Here is a 22,559-nt window from a genome sequence, read left to right on the forward strand (position 1 = left end):
CGCGGTGGAAAAAACGTGGAACCGGGATGAGGAAAAAAAAGGACGACTCCCGTCGTATCGATATATCGCACGCGGTATGGGAACCGAAGTGACACGGATCGCAGCGCATTACACATCGCGCGGTCGGTGTAATAAGAGCATCGCGGAGAGATGACCAAGCTGCGCGCCGCGATCTTCTTGTTTCCACGTTCTCTTCCTCCTTCGCGGCTCGCGCTACGCTCTGGGATGTGACTCATCTCCCGCTGCCGCTTCCAACGCGCCCTCGCCTCTCGCAACTTCCACGCGAACCTCAAATGAGTTTCTTGCCTCCGCACTTACTTGCCGTTTATAGACCTTTTCGGTGTAATCGCCGAGCATCGCGCTATTCGCACGCGCTTCGTGACCTCGTGCCGGAGAGAGCAACCGCCCTCATCTTCAGCTAAATCATGTAATCACTTGAGTTCATAGTACAGTTTAAACTGTTTTCTATTTTTGGTTGCTTCTGCACAGCTATCTGTTTGGTTCACTGCGGTTTAACGCGTTGTGCATCAGAGATATTTGAGGTATTATAAACGCCTATGTATTCTTTGCTAAAAATGTAATCATCCTTCGTTTAAAATTTATTAATTTTTTTTTTTATTGATCTGATTAATTTTGTATTTATTTAATAAGCAGCTTTTTTCAATTTTTTATTCCGCGCACACATTACAACTGCTTCGCGAGAGAATTTGAAATGTAAAATTATTCAAATATAGTTTAATCTTTGACGTGATTTAAACGCGCTGTTTATCTGATCACGCTTTCATCTCAAGATGTTCCCACTTTGAAGATGAAGTGGTTAAGAGTTAAGAGTCGCGAAATACTTGGTGCATACTGAGCAGTTAGACTTCGCCGGACTACACATGTTAAGTTGCTGAAGTTTACAAGTGCGGGCTTACATTGTTCCGCTATTTTTGAGAGAATAGAATTTATCTACTTTCATCGCGGTCGTGTTTGCAACGATAATTATTGCGACGAGCTGGCCGTCTTTATCAGTGCAATTTAATCGTCCTCGCCTTTGCAATTTTCCCAGGGTCGCGGGAATCAGCTGACCGTAGTTTTCCGAGACCTTATCACTGCAAATTTTTTGAGCGCGTATTACTTGCGTTACGAGGCGGTCGAGTGGACAGTCCCCGTTTTATCTCAACGGTCAAGTACTCGTTTAAAGAAGCGAAATGCTTCCTGCGCGTACTAGACAGTGCCGTCGTCTGAGGTAAGAAAATTATTTACACAGATCAAAGTGTACGAGAGATTAAATAACAGTGAATCGCAATGATATTGTGACAAAAGTGAGATAATAATAGAATCAAACGCGATATATTCATTACTCTTAATTAAGCTCAAAGTGAACAAATAATGCACAAAACCAACGGTAGGAACTTGACATCTAATTTAAAATTTATTTATTACAAAATGTTTTTCATTGCGTGCGGTCAGTACGAATGATATAATACTCGCGGAGCTTGATTGAAAAATTATCGTAATGTAATTTCCCCTATTATTTTCGCATTAAAGCGAAAGAGTGAATCGAGAAGAAATGGAAATACACACGTCTGCATCGGCCGAACGATTAAACGATAATTATCACCGTGTAACGGTTCGCGTCGCCAATTCGTCTTCTTCTGCAATATGTTAGACGATGACAAGGATGATGCGTTAATAGCCGTTCCAGAGAATGCTGCTCACGTAAGATGATTATAAATACCTCGCGGTGAGGATTAAAAGAGAAATTCATCTTATCCTACGCGCAACGGAATTCGAGTCATTGCGATTATATCGGTTGTCAACGAGATGATGGGATATAACAGTAATTACAATAATTAATTTATCGTCGCCAATAAGAGGGAGTCAATTATCGTTAAGCGACGGTTGCCACCGCGCAACTTGCGGCGGCTTCTTGCTTTTTCGTTGCCGCGTTGTCGCGCAGCATCTTTCACGATCGGGAAAATTACCGCTGCTCGCCGACTTCATGAATGTCGTCATTTCGAGCAACGTCGCTTGATTTACGAGACATTTCTACGTGACGGGCTGAGCAGCTGCTTAAACACCGAGATTCTCGATTAGTAGCACCCGCCTGAATTATCTGTATAATGTAAGCGCATTTCGAGCGCGAAGCGTTAAATAGGAAATTGAAGATGACACGCGCACAACATGATGGATTCGCGTTATTAAATAGACAGAACTAGATCCGCGTGAATGACTTACTTCTCGCGTGTACGTTTGAAGCGCTCCCAATTGCTCAAAACTAATAGCATTCGGAAATTTATATCCTGATTATTGTAAAATCTCTGCTTCTTTATTTCGCCGAAGATGAATCATCCAACAGTCTTCCTCAATCGATCATTCGCCGATGCGTCCAATCTATTATATGATACAGCCGTAAACGCGATTCGTTCTTCCACGCGCTAGCGCCATTCAGGCATCGAGACCGCAATTCCTCACTCGTGATGTTTGCGCTTCGCGTTACAGAAACAATCAATAATCTCATCGCCGATTCGCGCGGCACGGCGTGGCGCGAACGAGCGCGCGGTTCTGCGGCGTGGCGTTCCCACGTCACCCACCTGTTCGCCGGCGGATCGAAACTCCGTCCTGTCGGACGCGCCGTGCGGAATTAATTACCGCCGCTGAGCGCATCGGCGGCGATCGATAATTTCGCGAACGTCCCGCGGGGAGCACTCACGAGCGCTTGACGTAATTATTATTCGCTCCGCACGCCGGTAAGTGGAACGGAAGGTGTTAGGCGTGGGATGCGCTCGACCAAAGGATCGCGGGCTGCGCTGATGATGATGGCCGTTAATCACGTGGCGCCGCACAGGATTCATAGATACGGCGAGAGAGATAGGCGCGTACCGCGCGGCGACTCTGCGGCGACGCTACGTGTGGGCGGCGCGGTTCACCGCTGCACCGCGGCGCGGATTACCACACCGCATTATATGCATCGTGCCCGAACACTTACCGTGGACGGCGATCGCCTCGAACGACACCGATGCGTGCAATTAAACTGCTGTCTGGTTTTTCAGAACGCGCGTTACGCGGCGGCACGTCAAATGATACGTTTCGCCGCGAAAACTCTTAGTGCCGCTTGTTTAACAGAAAAACAACACAGAATCTCAAAACTACTCTGAAATGTATAATTAAATAATATTTTCTTGTTTTCTTAATAGAAAGATCATATAATTATGATATTTATATATAGTTTTACCAAATATTAGTTTCTTAGACACAGATTTTAAAAACTTACTCTGTACTGTAATGTTATAATTTCTTTATCTTCTCTTCATTAATACATGCGAAGTTTTACTGAATGGAAAAGCTTGATTTTTTAAAACAATGTATATTGTTCAGATTATATAAGCAGTGTGGAAAACGATGTTTTTCTTTAATGAAACATTCAATTAAAATCGATAAATATAATTCTAGAAAAATTGAAGCGTATTTTATTCTGAAACGGTAACGGAACATAACGATATCGTGCGATCAAATAATATAATCGAGAAACATAATTCATTTTATGCGAATATGCGAGCAGCGAGGCGTAAATCGCCCGTAGCGCTTCCGATAAACACAATTAAGATGCTTGGGAATTTTTATGAGAAATCCTCTTAATGGTGGTTTCGATTAATACACTGAATTCCGGGGATAATATTCTGTTCGCTATCAAATGCAGTTAAAATTGTTGCCGTGAACTCTCGAACGATTCAACGGTGTAACATGTGCGTGGAGAAACGATGGAGAAACAAAACCTGGACGCAGCGCGAGCGAATGTTTGCAAACATTTATAAATTGCGCGTTTGTTCGGCGGAAAAAACCAAACGCAGTTGCGTGCATCAATCACTCTCGCGCACAATTTGCCTCGCGCGCGCGCGCAATACGGTATCGCGAAATGAAGAAACTGCGGCGATTGCCTCCGGTCTTGCACGTATAAAACGGAAATATTTATAGATTTTCAAAGATTATATTCCACGCGGCCGGCGATATGTCGGCTAAGGCAAGCCCATCAACGATTCAGCTACGCGTTATTGCATCGAAAATGAAAGATGCACGACCGCACCTGAGATATCGCAATTTCAGATGCACTTCCTAAGTACACATGCGCGAAGCCGCAAGTCATGCAGCAAACAAAATGCTCGTGTATCGAACGCGCTCGAGCAGAATGAAATCGCAGGAATGAAATCGATACGATTTCGACGAGTTTAATCTACGATATCAAAGATTATACCTTCGGTAATCTCCGCATTTCTTTCATCGGAATTAAGTACCAATATTTGATGTGCAAAGTAAAAAAAGTCCACATTACAATCTATATCGTGGAGAATTCTAAGATGCCGGCGGTTTGCTTTAGCACGTTTCCGATTCGCATAAAGCCGCCCCTTTCGCACACTCAAGTCCGCTTTCGCGTCCGTTATTCACCGTTCGTCTAACAATTATTACCGGATTTCTCGCCAACGACCTCCGCTCCGCGTAATCGTCTTACCTCTACGAAGTCCTACGGAGTTAAGTCCGAGGGGGAACGGCGTATTTTGCCCGTTGCGAAATTACGTCGTTGCGAAGTGAAATGAACCGAGCACGAGATGCCCGCGAGGGTCTCCACCTGATTCCCCGCTACACTGCATCGCCATCGTCTTTCAATTCCGTTACCCACCGACAGGCAGGAAAGCATTTTTATTCCGGCGCCTCCCGCTCTCGCTGGCCGCGCATCTTGCCTTCGTGGTCACCTTCGTAGCCCCGGGCGAAGGCGCGAGGAAAACTGCAGGCGGGTCGTACATAAGTCTCGCTGCACCACGCGCGTAATTACATTGCACCCGTCGAGACGAGCAGCGTTTACCCGCTCGTCCGATTTAGTCGAGTGGTAAACTCGCCTCGATATTTTCGCCTCGCCTTCGTTAACGGCTGGTGCATCGCATCAGGTCCAATGAACCCCAATCGCACACTCACAAGTACACAATATCGAAACAATAAGTTCTGCAAGCGTTCTCGAATAGAGTTGAATTTATAAATAACTTGGAGATTGGAGATACATCAAAATCATTTATTTAAGAAAATATAATCTTGAATGTTGCAAAGTAACATTTTGTAAAACCAAATGTTGCGGAGCTAGAATTATCATATTGAGATGCGTCAATTTTTTGACGAATGGTGCAATATGCAAATATGTTGCAGTCAGATATATTAATTTATATATTTATCGACTGAATAATAAAGAAAGCTTTGTATTTTGTCTAAGATGTAAGTGTAAGTAAGCATAAAAATGGCATAGATTTGTTTGGCAGCGGAATAAAGGAATGCCTTTATGGCTGCTCTGAAAAAATAATCAGCGCAGCTCGCTTGCAAAACTGGAGCTCGTGGATTACTTTTCAGACACTAAATGGTCCCAAGAGTGCGAAATTACCTCTCGCTGGTGCAATCTTACTCCATCTTACGGTACTTACTCGCGCTCTGAGAGGGTAAAGCGCATCGTGGACTTTAGAGAATCGTTCGTCGCGCGCGTAGATATAATTTTCCCGAGACCGTCCCGCTTGTTAGTCGCACGCATGTGTACGAGTTTTAACGCCGCTGCTTTAAAGCCATTGTTTAGCGACGGTAAAGAGGATCGCTCGCGGCCCGCCCGGTCTATGAGAACCAGGCTGTGAGAATCGGGAGCCAGTCGACCGAGACTCTCGAATTTTCCGCCGCTAGCTGACAACGGCGACAAAGAAGCGTGATGTATGAGCACGTTGCGCGCGGACAACCCTCGAGAGAATTTGCGGTTAGCCCTCTAAAACTGGAGCACCACGCTGATCGCGGTTTAACTGCGGCGCGGCGCGCAATCTTTCGAACGAGTCAGCCGTGTCGGAAGGCACATCACAATGCGCGTACCTTCTTAACCCCTTTTTTTCCTAAAATGCAATTTATTTTACTTTTGCACAACTCGTGCAACAAGTCAGTATAATACTTTGACGCCGTAATTCGGTAATAATATGAAAGCTTGTTATATTCTAATATTTTCAAGCAAGCTCAGTAAAAGTATGTGGAATGCAAAAGTCTTGCTAAAGAAATTATATTTAACTGATTTTGCCACTCGAACAAACCTTTCCGTTGGCGAGCGATAATTAATTAACGGATGACTGCACTCTCGTTGACGCAGCCGTTGAACTCTATCGACGCCTGTGAGAACCGCAGCCGGAGCAGATATGGTTAGAATGACGCACAAATTTCATGCCGACGAGCGAGAATAAGAAGCGCGGCACGTTTTATCGACTTTTAATCGACGTGAGCTTGGCGTCCGGGAAAGGACGGCGGAAAAACAGTTTCGCCAAGCACCCAGCCGTATCTAAATGTTCTTCTTCGACATCGTACATCATCGATCGCGCGCTCGGCTTTATAAGTAATCCGCCGCGACGCAAGAACATCATGTTTACGCTGCTGTCATCGACCGCCGAGAGCCCGCGATCGTTCGCGGAAGTATATTCACGTGTGAAGCGCGTTAATTGCGCGCACAACGGCGCGAATCACTGCCAATCGTCCGCGGGGAGTCAATATAAAGAGAAAAATCGCCGATCGAAATATTGAGAAATATCTGTTTACGCGCGAACCCTCGCAAACTGCCGAAGGCGATCGATCTATTCGCGCGTTCAAAGTTTGTTCGCTTCTTGACGTCCTAATCATCGCGTATGCGAGCGTGCCTATCCGTATGCAAATCATCGAACGGCGGAACGTCATATTTACCTTAGGCTCGTAGAAGCGCAGCGCCGACTCATTCGATTAGTTGTACTACGCGCTGTCGTGTTACGAGGAGGGCAAAAGATATACGAGCCGACGCTCTACTTACCTCTGATACAAGAGCGCCGATAAATGTTTCCAAGTAATCATTCAGAAAAACCAGCCTGTAATCGATTCGAAAGGTAAACATTTGTTGCGGTTTGTGTAAAGGAATAAAGTAGCGCTCCATTTGCTACACAACAGAAGCATTCCCCCGCGGTATTCTTGTAATATGAGCACATGTTTTAGAGTTTCGTCGAGATATAATCATAACCAGATAAAATTATACTGTACATTAGAAAATTATACTGTACGGGATTATACACGCGAAGAACAACATCGTGCGTTCGCGAAGAGAAAAATATTCACCCGCAAATATAAACGCGCGGTATAAATGCAAAATAAATGTAAATTCCAATATTTTACGATGCAAATTTCTGCTAAGAGTTTATCGTATTAAAATCGACCAACAAGTTCCTTGACAAATAATATAATACTTTATAGCGTAATAGAAGCTAATTGTCTCGGGGAGACGAGGTCGAACAATTAACGAGGCGCTGTAACACCCGATGAACTCTTTGCCGTGATAACTTCCGGTCATTCACATTCTCGTTACTGATATTTCCCACGGGCAACAGCGCGGAGGGTAATAAAAGGGCCACCGTGCTAATTATCCCCTGTGCGCGCGGACGAAACATTACCGGGTCTCTTCCGCGGGTCGCGAGCGCGCGGATCTGATTTCTCGGCAACGGGACGGCGGGTCTCATTTGCGCTGCCCCTCATCGAGGTGAAATGTTTATTCGCCGTGCTCGCGCACGGTTACGCGCGGCGTAAAGCCGAGCGCATCGTCGAACAATTAGCGGCCGCTGTTCGCTCAGCCGGCGCAGCCAGTGAACCCGAAGCTCCGTGTGTGTGAGAAACCACGTCGGGAGAGAAGTCGGTCGACCTAGACTCAAATTTCCCGTCGCGGTCGGACGATGCACGTACGGACGATGACGACATTACGAGCGGTGCGAAACCGCGGTTAACCCCCCTGAAACAGCCCGCGCTAACTTAACTGTCCGCTCGTTCGCTATCGGAAAAACGCCTCTCCTTCGGTCTAACGGTCCGTGCGATATTCAAGCTGAAAGTTATGAAACGCCGTATCACGCGTTCAGCTTCCGATCCACCGCCGCGTCCAGTTTTCTTCGCCGCGCGTTCCCAGATACCCCGAGAAACGGCGCGCGCGATTAAACCAGTGGGACGATGACTCATCGTGAACGTAGCCGTTACTAATTATGCTTGACGCAAATTATATGGTTTATATGTATTTTCAATCTTGCAAGTACGACGTTGTTACTGGATACTCTTGCCTAAGGTATCGCTATCTTACGATGAGAAGGCATCCCACGATATTATAACGTATACTCCTCTTTAAATTGTCATGTTACGGGCTTGCATATTTCTACATCTAGCAAAATAGCCGCGAGCTTCGCAGCCTCATGTTCTTTGCATCAAGATTCACGGGTTTAACTGTCGTAGCGGCGGAAAAAAAGGCAAGTTCTCATCTTATTTGGACTCGCAGTGGCTTATCCACTTCAAAAAAATAGATTTTGACGCTTGAAAGGCCAGCAATGAAGTGGAATGCGTATTAAAAAAATTCTGTATCTAGGAAAAAAAATGAAAAGTCAGTTAAATCTCAGTTTGCTCGGTTTGCAGTAGCGAAAAATGCAAAACTGGAATTGAAGTTGAGATTGAATCGCGCATGGTTTGATGAAGCAAGCGGCTCCATTGCATTTACGGACCCGTGTTTTAATTACACACCGCGGTGATAAACTGTGCGAAGGGTGGTCGCGATTAAGGTCGTCCACGTCGGACACGTATCCGTAACGAACGGCATTCTTACACCTGCTATTAGTGTGCAATCGCAAGGCGGATATGTAATGGCATGCGGATATCGTGCGAATAACGTGCGTCGGCGCGATGCCGGCCGGCTTGTTATGATGTAATCGTCTCCGGGTATATACAAAGTCTAGAAGCCGATTTCAAGTAGCGGCATTACCAGTTTGACCAGATCGAAGGCGCTTACAGCCTCGCGCGAATATACGCGGCTATTTATTTCCAGTCCGGTCCGGCGAATGACCTTGAACGATTAACTAAGTGTGATTAAGTGAATCTTTCGTGACGTTGGTCTCCCCATGACGTTAGTCTATCATTAACTTATCAGTCGTCGTATATTTGTATCGGGCTAGTTTGTCCGTCAAATCAAAAGTCGTTTTAATAATCGTTTATCATACGAGAGAAGCGTAGCGGTTTCCGCGCCAAAGAGGTAAATACAGATAATTTATTGACATTTATATCTCTCTAATTTCTAACGAGGTATAACGGATTGTTTGCTATCCGCTGACGATAAAAATTGTAACGGTAAGCAATTTTAGAATGCATATTATTGGTATTTTAATGCATTTCAACAATAACGTGACTATCGAAGTCATCGATATTTTAAGAGTAAAACTTTACGCCTCTCTCTTTTCCAGCGCCGATTATTACGGCGACGACGGAAAAACGCTGCAATTACAACAAGACATATTGATAGTAATTTTGGCAGAAATATGGTTTACTCGATTTTATAGCTGTTTTATCTATCTCATTCTATGACTTTTTAATGTCATTGGCACTGCAAGCGTATATAAATTTATTTCTAATGTAACATTCGATAACTTCCACGTTGTGTCATGCAGTTGATAGTGCGTAATGTATTTTCTAAACATAATAGTATAAAATAGAAGTATTTTATATTATTGTATATTTTATTTTATTTTAAATCTGCACTTTATATTTATATTGCTCTTATTTTGCTACATGAATGTTGAATTTAGAATCATCACATCTCGCTAAAAATGTAATAATACACTAAAAGTCTCTGCGAGATTATATTTCTCTTCTGTAATGATACAGTCATTACACGCATGCGACACTGTTTTTTGATCGATACATCCTCTTCCGCCTTTTTTTTATTCACAATACAATCCAATCGTCCTCGCATTCATCAAGCGTTTCTTACACGCATGAATCACGATGATCGTGTATACCGCTACCCGCGCACGCACACCCGCCTTTGATAACACTCCATGCACACGCACGGACGCACGCACGCACGCCGGATTATTCGCCTCGCAGTCGTATAGCGAATTTGCATCTAACTGCAATTAAGAACCGTCTCGGAACACGAGACAAGGAAATGGCGAGGCGAGAGGCCGCCCGGAGAAATGAGGAGCGGAGAAAGAGGCGGTCAGGAAGAAGAATCAGCGCATATTCGGTACACCGCTCGGTGGAGCAATTCTGTTCCTCGCTTTATGGCTTTACACGCCGGCCGGCGTTATACATACGCCGTGGAAACACGTCGAGCATCCGGATGATGGTGAATCCGCCTAATCGCTGGTTGCGCGGTATATGAGTCATTCGTTCCAAAAGTGCAATTCATATTCTGAGAATTTTATCGCCGTAAAGCGCATTTATTATCCAAATTCGCTGCACAGTGTTCGAAATAAAGAAGTTGCGAAAAACGGCAAATTTTGAGATCCGTTATTCTAGACATATTTCATCTACAAATGACGTGCTCGATCACGAGATCCCTTCATACCAGAGAAGAATATCATTACCACTTAAAAACCTTGATTTTCATTCAAATTATAGTTATCTGTGCTGATTAAATGATTACACGCATAACGGGCGTTACTTATAAACGGCTTGACTTATAGTCCGCGCACTGTGTGGTTAGAATCTATAAATCATAGCTGATAAATATACATCGTGCATAATTTATCGTTCATAGTCCACAGCCGCGCATAATTCCCTGCGCGCGCTCCGCGGAAGTGCACGCGAGACTTTTTTCGCCGCGAACGCGGCGAGATGTCGCAGCGCGATGCTCAGGTAAATGAATACGATCGTTCGATGAACGATACATCCGCGGAACAGAGCAAAGCAAACGGGAGATAAAGGCGGACGGCGAGAGATGGCGGTGGAAAAGGAGGGAAGAGAATGATCCACGAGTCGAGTTACCGTTGCGCCTAAGTGAACCCGATACGGAGCCGAGCATGCAGTAAAACGCTCTGTGTTCGCAATAATAATCGCTATTCCCAGCCACGGAAATCTCCCAGAAGAGGGAAACGAAGTGTAAGTCGCGGCTGGAGTTCGAGTCTAATAAACTCAGGCGTAACAGCCTTGTCGGCGTAAATTTAGCCTCCACTCGCACGCGGACTCGTAAATAACAGCGAAAAAGGAACGAAGAAAAATGAAATACAGGAGAAAAGAACGCACGCCTAAGGACAAATAGACAGGATGTCCTCGCACGGTCGATTAAAACTTCAAACCAGTTCGAGATGTCGAGAGATGCATCGAATTCCGCGTTCAAAAAGGCCGGAATACTCTCTTTTTGTATTAATTGGAAATAGCATCATTTTTCAAATGCTAGAAAGATGCATAATATGACGAGTTATCAGTAATAATAATAAAAAATATCTACCGATTAAACCACGAGCCTTCGAGCCGGATCCGATCGAGAGCCGCTGTTTACGGTACCATTAAATTTCGCGCAGCGATGTTTATCGCGAGCATTCGAAGAATGTCCTCGCATGAAAACTTGGCTGCATCTTCAGTCGCGCCGGTTATTGACTTCGTCGTTTAACAGTAACCGCTCTTATCCGCGAAATCGGGTGCGCGCAAACGGTGACGAACGGCGGCGTCACGGGGGACGTATCGCAGCCGGAAGTCATCGCGGACGTAACTGAAGTTTTATCGGCCGGTTTTCTTCCAAGGACGACGGTGGCGCAAGAAATATATCGACAGCGGCATCCCCGTACCGTTCGCCACATACAAACGTCCGCCGTATTTTCAATGCGCCGCTCAACGCGTTCGTTTGCGCCGCGTCATCCTATTTCCAACTGTTTTGCGAGTCCTTGAACGGCCGATGTTCGCCTCGCGGACTTTCATCGGAACAAAATTTCACACACGCGCATACGCACTTTCGTTCTGCATCCGAATGCAATCGGGCGTTGCAAATTAATGCTCGACAATTTAATCTGTAATTGTACTTGATTGTTTATTTATTACCAATCAAATTAAAAATGTTCCGGCATTTCGACTAACTGAACGCGTCACCCGCTACGTCTCTTCGTCCTCCCAGTCTCGCAAAACTATTTACACTTTTTGCTGTCCGGTGTTTGATCAAGAACGCTCGCAGAATTCCATGGAATTAGACCGGGCGTACCGCAAGTCTTGCCGCGATCGATCGCCCACACGTTAAATCTGGCCTGAATATCCGAAGTATTCGCCGCTAACGATGATACCGACCGTGGAATTCCGCGCCAGTCGGATTATAAATCGGCCGGTCTCTCTGACTTTCGAAGACGAGCGCGGAAGGGAATGTTTGGTCACGCGTGGTTGCGGGCGGCTGAAACGGTAGCAGTTGCGAATAAACGATCGTCTCTTTTCCTCTTTCTCTCTTCGCCTGAATCGTCGATTTGCATATTCGAATCCGTTAACTTTCGACTCGAGTCTTCTCCGTGTCCTTCCTTCCCAATCGTCCTCGCGCTCTTTGTCTTCGTTACGCGACAAATAATCGAGTGATTCAGTGGTGGCAATAGATAATCCGTTAACACATGTACAAATCCGATAACGACCGTCACGATGTCGTTATGCGCGCGGTAGCGCGGATTACATATCGTAATAACTGCCGGCAGTAAAAGCTAACGCAACGATCCGCATCAATTGCCACGGTAAGAAGGTGTTAATGCTGTGACGAAGGGAGACATTTATATCTGTCGCGCTGTGTTAATATTGCTCGGAAAAAGAAGAAAAGGACGAAAAAAATCTGTTTAACTTGAGACGCGTGATCGATTTCCGCGTTTCTTGCCGTTCTTATTACTTCGTTCCGCAAACATATTATTGCTTCGTAATTACGTTAACTCGAAACATTGTAGCTATTAGCGCAAATTCCCACTTCGACGATACATCAATAAATTTATGTTAGCGTAGAACACAGTTGTATCGCTTGTATTGTGATTTAGCGACGATATATACCGAGATAAACGCTGAGCGCGAACCGCTAGCGAGCACGTGAAGTTAGCAAAGCGCGAATACAATCGATTTGCGGAGCGTAGCCGAGCTTATCTCCGTTATTACTCGCACAAGTATCGCAGCGCGTAGATGCGTAATACTGTTTGCGTTTTGAGGGGAAAAAAAATGAGAACGTTCGCGCTGCAGGACTCGCGCGGCGATCATTACGCAGCGCAGCGGAGCATGCGTCGTCGATAGCTTCTAAGAAACTCGGTTGATAAATCGTCTCTTTGGGAAGAAAGTCATGTCCGACTCAGGAAGCAATAGATCGCTCCTACGAGTCGTGCGATGATTATTGCGTCATTAAAGATGATTTGCTTTCGCCGGTGACGTTATTAGTTGCCAACCGTGAAGGAGCGCGGAGCTTTTCTTGCGCGCGGAGTCACTCGCACGGAATTGCTCGATGAGAATCGTTCGGAGCTGAGCAAAATAATCGCGATCGCGACTGCAGGAGCCCCCTAAACGATCCCGGAAAGCGAGATAATCGCTGCGGGATGCCTGTCATAGAGCCGTAAAATTTTACTTTACGCAGGATGTCTAAGGTTTCCACGCGTATAATGAAAGGATTTAACGAGATATTAATTTCATTAAGCGTTGACAAACATCCTAGTGATTCACGGGCAGGGCGGTTCATTGACTCCGTCCGCGGACACGGAACAAAAACAACAACGTAACTGTGGATGAAAAATGCTTCAAAGTTAACTTCAAATGTTAATTATGGAGGATGTGCATCTGCCCTCGCTTCCATTGTTTTCGATGACACGGAGATTTAGGGTTTGCAAACCTCATTACCATATTGTTACGATCCACTTCTCACAATTGCGGCTATGTTTACCGTAATGTTATGTTGGCGTAATAACATTATTGTCAGAGTTACGTTGTTTGACGAGAGTAATATGCCGCCGTACAGGCACGCATTATACAAATTTTCGCGTTCTCTTAGCAATCGGAACAATTGTAATCGACAAAAAAAAAAAAGAAACAAAAAAATTATTAGTTGTTCGAGATAGAGTGGAAACAAAAGTGAATAAAAGGAGCAACGTCTATTAGAATGAGTTAGATTGTTGTTGCCGCAGCGTTGCAACGTGAAACAAAACAAGCGCGCTTCTCCAATATCAAAAGTAATGCCCCGAAGAAGATGGATGCCGCGATTTGTAATAGCGACGAAGCGGTAACAGTTCACGGAGAATGGCCTGCATTAAATCTAGACCAGCCGCATCCTCTTCCGCGCTTGAAACTTCTTTGCGCCCGAACGGGAATATTACTTCGCGCGCGAACGGAACACCATTTTATATTTTACGTCCGCCGAATACGAATTTGCAGATAATAGAACGTTTCGCGGTCCGCTAATCTCGAAAAATGGGTCGTGACGCGCGCGCGAGCGGGTTATCACTCCGCACGCGCGATTTTCCCCGCAGGGCTGCGTGCGAACGCCATAACTGTTTATTCTAATCTACATCATCGGCATCTACGCGCCGATAAATCGCGAGACAGTAGACGCCCATTTCGCGCTTCCTCTCTTCGCTGCACGCTCCCGCGTGCAACTTCGCCCCTTCGCCCCTGCGGCGTGTATCTCGTTACGTGCGCGGCCGATCCGGCTCGAACAATAGCCGCCGTGTCTCCTGCATAATCAGCAAATCGAAAAAAATCGCAGCCGAGATAAGCGTTAATAACGTATTTTGCGGCGTGATCTCACTCCACTCCAACGATTAACGCGTTTCGCGTGCGTTCATTGAGCACGCTCGACGAGAGCGCCATTGGATACCGTTGCGTGCCCTCCGTCGCGTTTTATTCAACTGTCGGTGATATTTATCGAATTTATCTATCTTAACTTTCAGCTTATAGAATCACGGCTCTTTCGCCCGCTAAGTATCGCACCACGTGCTTGTATACCGAATGCGTTTATCATTGCGATAATGTCGCTGAGGAATAGCTATTGAAACTCTTCCGATATATCATGAACAATATATGTCCAACCTATTTCCACGCGATAAAAATTTATTTTACAATTTAATATATTTGCACTCTTACGAATTTTAATGCTTTAAATTTGAAGAATTGAAAAAAATTAGAAAAAAATTTAAAAAGAAAATAGCACAGACTTTACTTCAATATTTGTTTTCCCAAAAGTATACCTATGTACATAAAGAATTCACTGAAGTGCAGAATATTGTTTCATTTAAACACGGAGCAACCCTTAATAAAATTTTTTCTACAAAATTGTTTGTAAACTAAAAAAAATAATATACACGAATTCAATAAAAGATAAACGACCATTCAATGGCCATTATCCCGCTCCTTCAATGTTCAATACAACTATGACATTGAAGCTATCTACCTTAATGCTCTTTAGTACATACAAAAATAGTATATCGAAAAATAGTACATCGGCACTATCGCGATTGCGTTAAGCTGCTTTTGACCCGCCTTGACGATCGGCGCGACCGCAACACGGAGGGATCCGAGCGCAACGCGAGGAGAAGGCGCTCCTTGTGGCAGACGCGTCTTCGTCACGGCTGAGATGGCACGCGCGCGGATGAAGAGGACGAGGAGGAAGCGAGAAGCAGAAAAGATCCTCGGTCCATCCGGAGGGGCGGAGGAGTGCGAGGTTACGAAGCGTTCGCCGGCTGGCCCCATATCGGTCCCGCGAGCGCGCCGCCGATACGCGGCTACGCGGAGGAACCGTAGTATCCTCTCGCCTGCGCAAACCGATGAGGCGTCGCCTTACCGTTAGGAGTGCATATTCGCTCGCGCGCACCTGCGTCCGCGATCGTTAAACGCGAAATCTCGCACCCGTAACGCTCGGATCTTCGTATTCGAGATCGGGCGCGCGGGCATTCGTCGAGAGGCGCGCCGAGGAAGTGCCCCGGGCCCGCCTCTGGCCTCAGCTTCTGATACGTTTATTTTTCTTGCGCGATACACTTCGAAGCCGCAAATGTGAATATCAACAGGTAAATGAAATCTATCTCTCTGCAGTTATCTAAATTAGCATAATAATGAGATCAAAATAGGAAAATATTTTTCATATTAAATTTTTTTTTTTTGGCTTTAAAATAAAAGTTCAATGAAATAAAAAAGTAATCTTATGCGATAAAAAAAAGAGCCATATGTATATTCGGAGAAAAATCAGAATGATTCTATCTGAGCAGCGTGTATCGCAACGTGTTGCACAAATGAGCTAATTGATGTAATAATTTGAATAGAAAGATGCTATGGGACATGCAGAAATGTAGGTGAAAGGCTCGACGTGAATTTATGATGGTAACGGAGGGAGCCAGCTGCCGCCAGATTCGTGATAACTGTATGAGTCTGAAAGACTTCGATATTCCGTGATTTATCGTGCGGATATAAATCATACGCGTGGGGCACGCGCCCGAAGACGGTTAGGCTTAAGATGGCTCGTTATGGTTTTAGCGGCGCCTTGATAGCCGCAAGGGTGGCTTTTTACGCTTGACGATCGGCCTTTTGTGGTAATGAATGGGAGGGTCCTTTGTTTTACAACTTGCGGTGGCTGAATATGGCGCGTGAGTTGCTTACCGGATATGGATTCAGATAAGCGTAAGCGGAGAACAACGGACGATAATCTGCCGCGGATCGAGTTATGTAGATATATGCAAACAGTCTGCGCAGAGGGCGGATCTGTAACGAGTTATTTTTATTACTGCTTTCCCCTTCTTCTCGGTTTAATGAGACGTTATTAAACCGATTACGGAAGAAAGTGCAAACGCGGATGCCTCTCTACTTAATTAATAGATATCTATAGTACTAATTACGTGTTACTTGATGCGCGAAATGACTTTCTATTTTAAAGTGTCTATTAAGGACGTGTGTGCTAGATAACCAGAAAATGGATAGTGTTTTCACCGAATTGAAGTATATTAAAAGTAAGATATCTAAAAATATTACAAAATAAAATGAAATACGATATGCAATGATTCACAAATGTTGAGTAATCTTCAATATTCTGCAAAATTGTAATTACTTTCGATTTATTTGCGATGTCACGTCGCGTGTCGATCTCGATGAACTTCCCGATCGCGAACGAATCTCTTTCGCCGTCGTTCGGGAACTATTTCCAGCTGGAAAGCTACAAGAAATTGCAGCGTGAGAAGAGAAGAACGAATTCGCAGAAGAAAGCGACATTCGATAGAAGGAGGAAGAGACGGTGAGGAGCAAAGGTAGCGTGGGATACGCAGTTAATCAATTGGCGAATTATTGTCCGTTACTGACCTCGTCCGATCGTTCCTCTTTCTTTCTCTCTTTCTCTTTCTCTCTCTTTCTCTCGCTCTCGGAAGTATACATGCCCTGCCAGGCTGTCTTGCATTCGCCGGACATCTCATGCTGCCGCGAGCGAGAGCCGTCGAGCCGTGCGATTAATCGAATCTAACCATCCCCACAACGACATCGGGCTCCCCTTCGCTCCCGGCTATGTCTCTGGCCGAGTTCGGCGCGGTTCGATCGACTGACGGTCGGTCAGCCGTTCGGATCGATCGTGAAGGCGCAATTATGCGATTCCCATAAATCGAGGCGAGGCGTCGAGTACCGATACCAGGAAACTGAGTGACTCCTAAGTGTAAGAAGCTCCAAGGCCAATGCGATTCCCGGGAATCGAGTAATTTGTTATATTTCACGGGCGATCGTTAGAGTCGGCTGGCTATCACTGCATGCTCGGCTGATTCGCGCTCGGCAGATTCCTGAAACCTGAAGTTTCGGACACGCGCGGCTTGCCGATGTAAATGTAATGGAAAATGATCATCTCGCAACGGTATCTAATATCGTAAATAATTCACGAAATTCAGAATTCAAATCATTTTATTCCTTCCCTCGTGCACTTTTAATGAACAAAAAATCGATTAATTCCTCGTTAACTTATATTATAGCAAGAAAGATGTTCCCGTAGGATGAAAAAAATTCGCACATTTACACGGTAAACGTCAGATTAATTCTTGGTAATATCAGTAATATTCCGGATTATGCCGTTCTTTACGAGATGAAGTAATAACGTGGCGTATAGCCGCTTTTCGAACGAATACTCGCCAGTCGTGAAGCCTTCCAGTTAACATGACGAACCTGGCACGTTAATACCGCGTTTCACATTCCGATAATTTCTTTAACGACGCATTAAGCGCACGCGAAGCGAACACCGCAGGAGTTGCGCGCCGATCCTGCTGAGACTCGATTACGACAGGATATGCACAGGCTCCGGTAGATCGATCATGAGGAATTCTCAGAGGTGTCGTGAGGGTTCAAGGCCAGACCTGGATCAACTGCCAGCATGAAACCCATTTGATTCTTGTTGCAATTAGTTACCGGTCGCTCCTGAAGTCACGAGGCTGATGATCGCAGCGTATATCTCTTAATCATTGTCGGTCATTAATGGATCGTCCCCGGCTGCGTTAACGTCGCGGGCGATTGAGATTGTCGGCGATTTCATACGATACGGAATAGGACGGCACGATTGATAGTTCCGCATAAAATCATAATGAGCATTTTCATACGTTTGCTTTTCACACTGCTCTGAATCGGCGCGCGATTACATTTGTGTGATCTTCACTTTCGAGAAAAATCTCTGTACAAATATTTCACAGGAAAAAGATATTCGTTTGCACAAAGAGCGTCTGTCCGATCAGCACTTTTGAAAAAAGATATCGATATATAAGTTGTTAAAAATTGCATGTTTAATTATTGTTTGGTGCAATTTGTATCTCGCTTCTATTAGTCAAAGACGACAAAGTGAATGGATAAGCCGAGGCGTAAATAATGAAGTGTTCGTGTTAATGCATTTTTGAAAGGCTATCTAGCAGCGAGCTATTTTATTATACCAACCAGAGCCTCGAGAGCAACAGGATGTCTAGTGATACGCGAACTGGTCGTAATGCGATCTTCGTATCCGCGGGCTAGAATAACTGGGTAACGGGTAGCAAGCACTAAACCCAACCGTCCTGCACACGGGCGTCCTAGAGCCTTCGCTGAGCATTCAGGATGTTCGTGTGCTCTCGCGAGCGTTCAGGATATGCGAGCGTATTGCGAAGACAGAGAGTGTTCTAGCGGGACGCCGTATCGTTAAGTGAAGAAAACTCCTGTAATAAATTCTAAATGTCCTTTTGCGAGTGCAGCTCGTTCGTTTAGATTATTTCTCGCGAGATTACCTTGCTCCAATGTGATAATTATACGTCGATACCCATTAGAGTTTATAGGCACGCGCGTGATTCTCGTCTACGTAAACTATTTATTAAAATCTTAGTCGAATGGTTAGAATAGTTTTGAAAGAAGTGGCACTCCATAAAAAAAAACTTGCACTTAATAGAAAAAATTTTTTGCTTCAGAAAATTTTATGCCGATAAGTAGACCACTTTGCTTCGCTTGTTTTACATTCGAGTCCTTCTTTTGTATCTTAATGCGCATCCTGGTGCAAGTACATAACGAGCTATGACGAATGACGTCGATGAAGCCGAGACGGCTCCTTCAAACAATATGCGTGACGTAGATTTTCCCACTTGCTTGATCGAATAAAAAGTCGAGAATCACCTCGCCGCTCTTCAATTACCCCACCCTATATAGCGGGAGACACGCGCAATTTTTCACCCATTACACACGCAATCCTTTCTTTGCTCGTTACGCGAAACGAGTTCGCCTCTGTCTTCGCCACGATTACTATACCCCGTGGTAGCGTTATTTTTATCAATGATCCGGTACTCTGCGGCCTCGCAGGTGGTCCATTCGAGCTTATTGTGCATGTCGCGCGCATAAATGGATCCGCGGGGAAGAAATGGAGAGACTTAACTCACGGCGGAAGCGAGAAAGAAAGGGTAAATGCATTGTGGAAATGCGTAAGGAGAGAGAAGGAGAATCGCAACACGCGAGTCCTGTCAGGGATTCTTTCTCGACCGCCGGCAGGTATCCCGAGGTTTACGAGGATATATCGATGAGACGACAGAAATCACGTCGTGTTAACACGCTCCTACCTAACGAACCGTTATCGCGGCCGGGCGCGCAGCCCGCGGCTATGTAGGTGCATCTGCATTCTTCCTCGGTGTACCTACGCGGCAAATTGTCGAAGCGTAGACGCGCGTAAATTGCCGCTCGAATAATCGCGAGGACGGGCCGAGTGACTAGCCGAGGCGGAGGCATTGTAAAATACGTTCGTTCGTTACGTTCAACATATTAATTTTAGACGCATCTCGAACACAGTCATGCATTTTTATTTTAAGGAACTTTTGTGTTTCACATTATTTTTAGAAAAACAATAATCATTTTTTTAACAAGTGTTTCAAGTTACGATAATTTTAATCCAAGTATTTTAAAAATTTTGTCAAAACTATTAAAATTTAGATCTAAAATTATTTAATTTGTAAATAGAAAAAATTTCTAAAGACAATTTTTCTATTTATAATATCTTAATATACGCAAAATTTAGCGCAGATATAACGTCTCATATCTAATCTGGATTCGTGGGATTCAACTCGATGTAACATAATTTAATTATGCATACATTTCTTGATACAAAAATAGGCGAAATTAATTTCTCTTATTGCTAGCAAGTGTTAATTATTTCGATATATTATATGTGTTGAAACTAGGATAGCCGTCGCGACAGGATCTGATGGCTGTTAAGTGCTGTCAGATCTGGAGTAAATCTCTTACTTGGTTGGTAGTACACGAATGCATTACGCGAGCATCTTACAGCGGTATGTTTTGCTCCTATAAACTCGGGCAACGCTATAAACTCAGAGATAAGATAACTTCATTCGAGATACCGATGTAGTTATTCGTGTTACTCATATCGATACACACTTCGCACCTCAAGTTCTCAGCAGGACGGCCGTAGGATAATATTGTGAAAATGTTATCGAGTTGACGAGCGTGTGGTATCTTCATAAGCACCTAATTGCAATGTGGATACGTCTAAAATCAAAAGACACACGTAATAACATAGCCGGCAAAATAATATCTAGCAAATGTATGCCAGCGGTTTAACAGCAGCAGTTTGATCAGAATTGCGGCAGATTGGCATTAAGTGCGTACGCATTAAGTTTAGCCTCTGCCTGCGGACACGACACGATGGAAGATACGCACGACCTCGTTAGATGCCAGAACCCCGCGCGAGAACATCATTGAATAGATCCTGTCACCTTTACGACAGTCACTTTGAAATCGACAGACTCGAGATTTATGATATACATATTTGTGTTTCTCGGTGTAAACGCATTCATATCCATTGAACATCTGGATCTAATCAAGGAACAAAGCAATTTTCTGTCAGAATAATCAAGCGGTGCACAGCGGAGCGCAGCGGCTGTCTTTTCTTACTCCTTATTAAGATATGAGGCAATAAAAGGGGCAGAGAATTATCTGACGGGAAGCAAAGCAACACGAGCGAATCGCGGGAGAGGAGGAGAAGCGTAACGGGCAGAGCAGAATTGCATTCAGCGTGGCAAGAAAAGGTCCTTAGGTTCCAATATTTGCGTGACGGCATACAGCGCACCTGTCAGCAGCTACAATCACCGTCGCTGTACTGTAAAGCGCATACCGCCTAAAGTCTCTCAGAAGATCTCCGCAATATTACCCTATTTCACCGTATTTCCCGCATAGAACTTCCGCTTTAAGAGATGTTTATTGAAAAAAAAAAAACTAAACAAAACTGTTGAAAATATAACAGTAATTGCAATCCAGTCGATCGTTGTTGCTAGACGATAATTATGTCGATTGACACTTTGCGCTTTAAATTCGAGTGATTGTTAACATTCTTTCAAAGTATAAGACTAATGAAAGACTAATTTATGCAAGCGATAATATCTCATTTATTACGTGGCACGTGCGCAAATAAATATGGCATGATCTTATCCGGAGTCGCTGATATCGCTCGGCTGCGAGATATCGGTTAATAATAAAAATAAAGCAAAATAAATCGGTAGGCGGAATCGGCGTTCCATTAACATTCCGCGTTAATAGGAAAGTGTTAAGCGCCACGGCGGAGCGCACGTCCGATATCTAAACTCGAATTACCGCCTCGAACGCGTTCCATCCTACCTCGCGCGAGCGCGCGCAGCCAGGCGAAAAGAATCTGCTGCGTGAAAGGCATGACAGATATTCGTACGACATGAAAATTATTGGACGTAAATCTCCCACCGGAGCCTGCGTATCGGCGCGCCGAGAGCAGGAAATCGCACGAGGTGAAACAATTTAATGGTTCATGCAGGAGGAGGAGTCGGCAGGCGTAATGCGCCGCGTAACGAAATTGATTCCATTTCTGCCGTCCTCTTGCATAATTGGTTGCCATCGATAAAACCGATGCAGGAAAAAGCAAGGCCACTACGAAGAACGCCATGGGGAAGTGCACGCATTTGCTTTCGACGGGAAAACGTCAGCGACGCCTCGCAGTTAAATCGATCTTCGTTTCCTTCTTATACCGTTTGCAGGCTTTTGCTGTAATTTAGAGGAAGAAGTGGCAAACATGGTATTTCTTAAGCTTCTTTACACACCCTCTGTGTTATTGACATCGCTCTGTTTTGCTCCTGAGCACTGCAATAAACTCAGCAAAAATGAGATTCGTAAAAATATCAATATTTTTTACAATGACGTAAGTTCGTTTTGGACTTGTTGTCCATTGCATTGAAGTTAAAATTTATTATTGCTTAATTTGAAGCAAAATTAAATCTTTTCTTTAAGTTATCGCTCTAATAATGCATGTTGTGTTCAACTTCTTG

General features: G+C 44.6%; 1 protein-coding gene and 1 long non-coding RNA gene across 3 annotated transcripts in view; one reads left to right on the plus strand and one right to left on the minus strand.

The window, feature by feature from the left end:
- LOC105675102 (uncharacterized) overlaps positions 1 to 22,559 on the plus strand; it is a 123,977-nt gene that overhangs the window by 92,386 nt on the left and 9,032 nt on the right. The window lies entirely within an intron of this gene.
- The window catches only part of LOC105675100 (cuticlin-3), a 132,625-nt gene that overhangs the window by 16,015 nt on the left and 94,051 nt on the right, over positions 1 to 22,559 (minus strand). The window lies entirely within an intron of this gene.

The sequence above is a fragment of the Linepithema humile genome, chromosome 5, assembly GCF_040581485.1.
Source record: "Linepithema humile isolate Giens D197 chromosome 5, Lhum_UNIL_v1.0, whole genome shotgun sequence".
Classification (NCBI taxonomy): Eukaryota; Metazoa; Arthropoda; class Insecta; order Hymenoptera; family Formicidae; genus Linepithema; species Linepithema humile.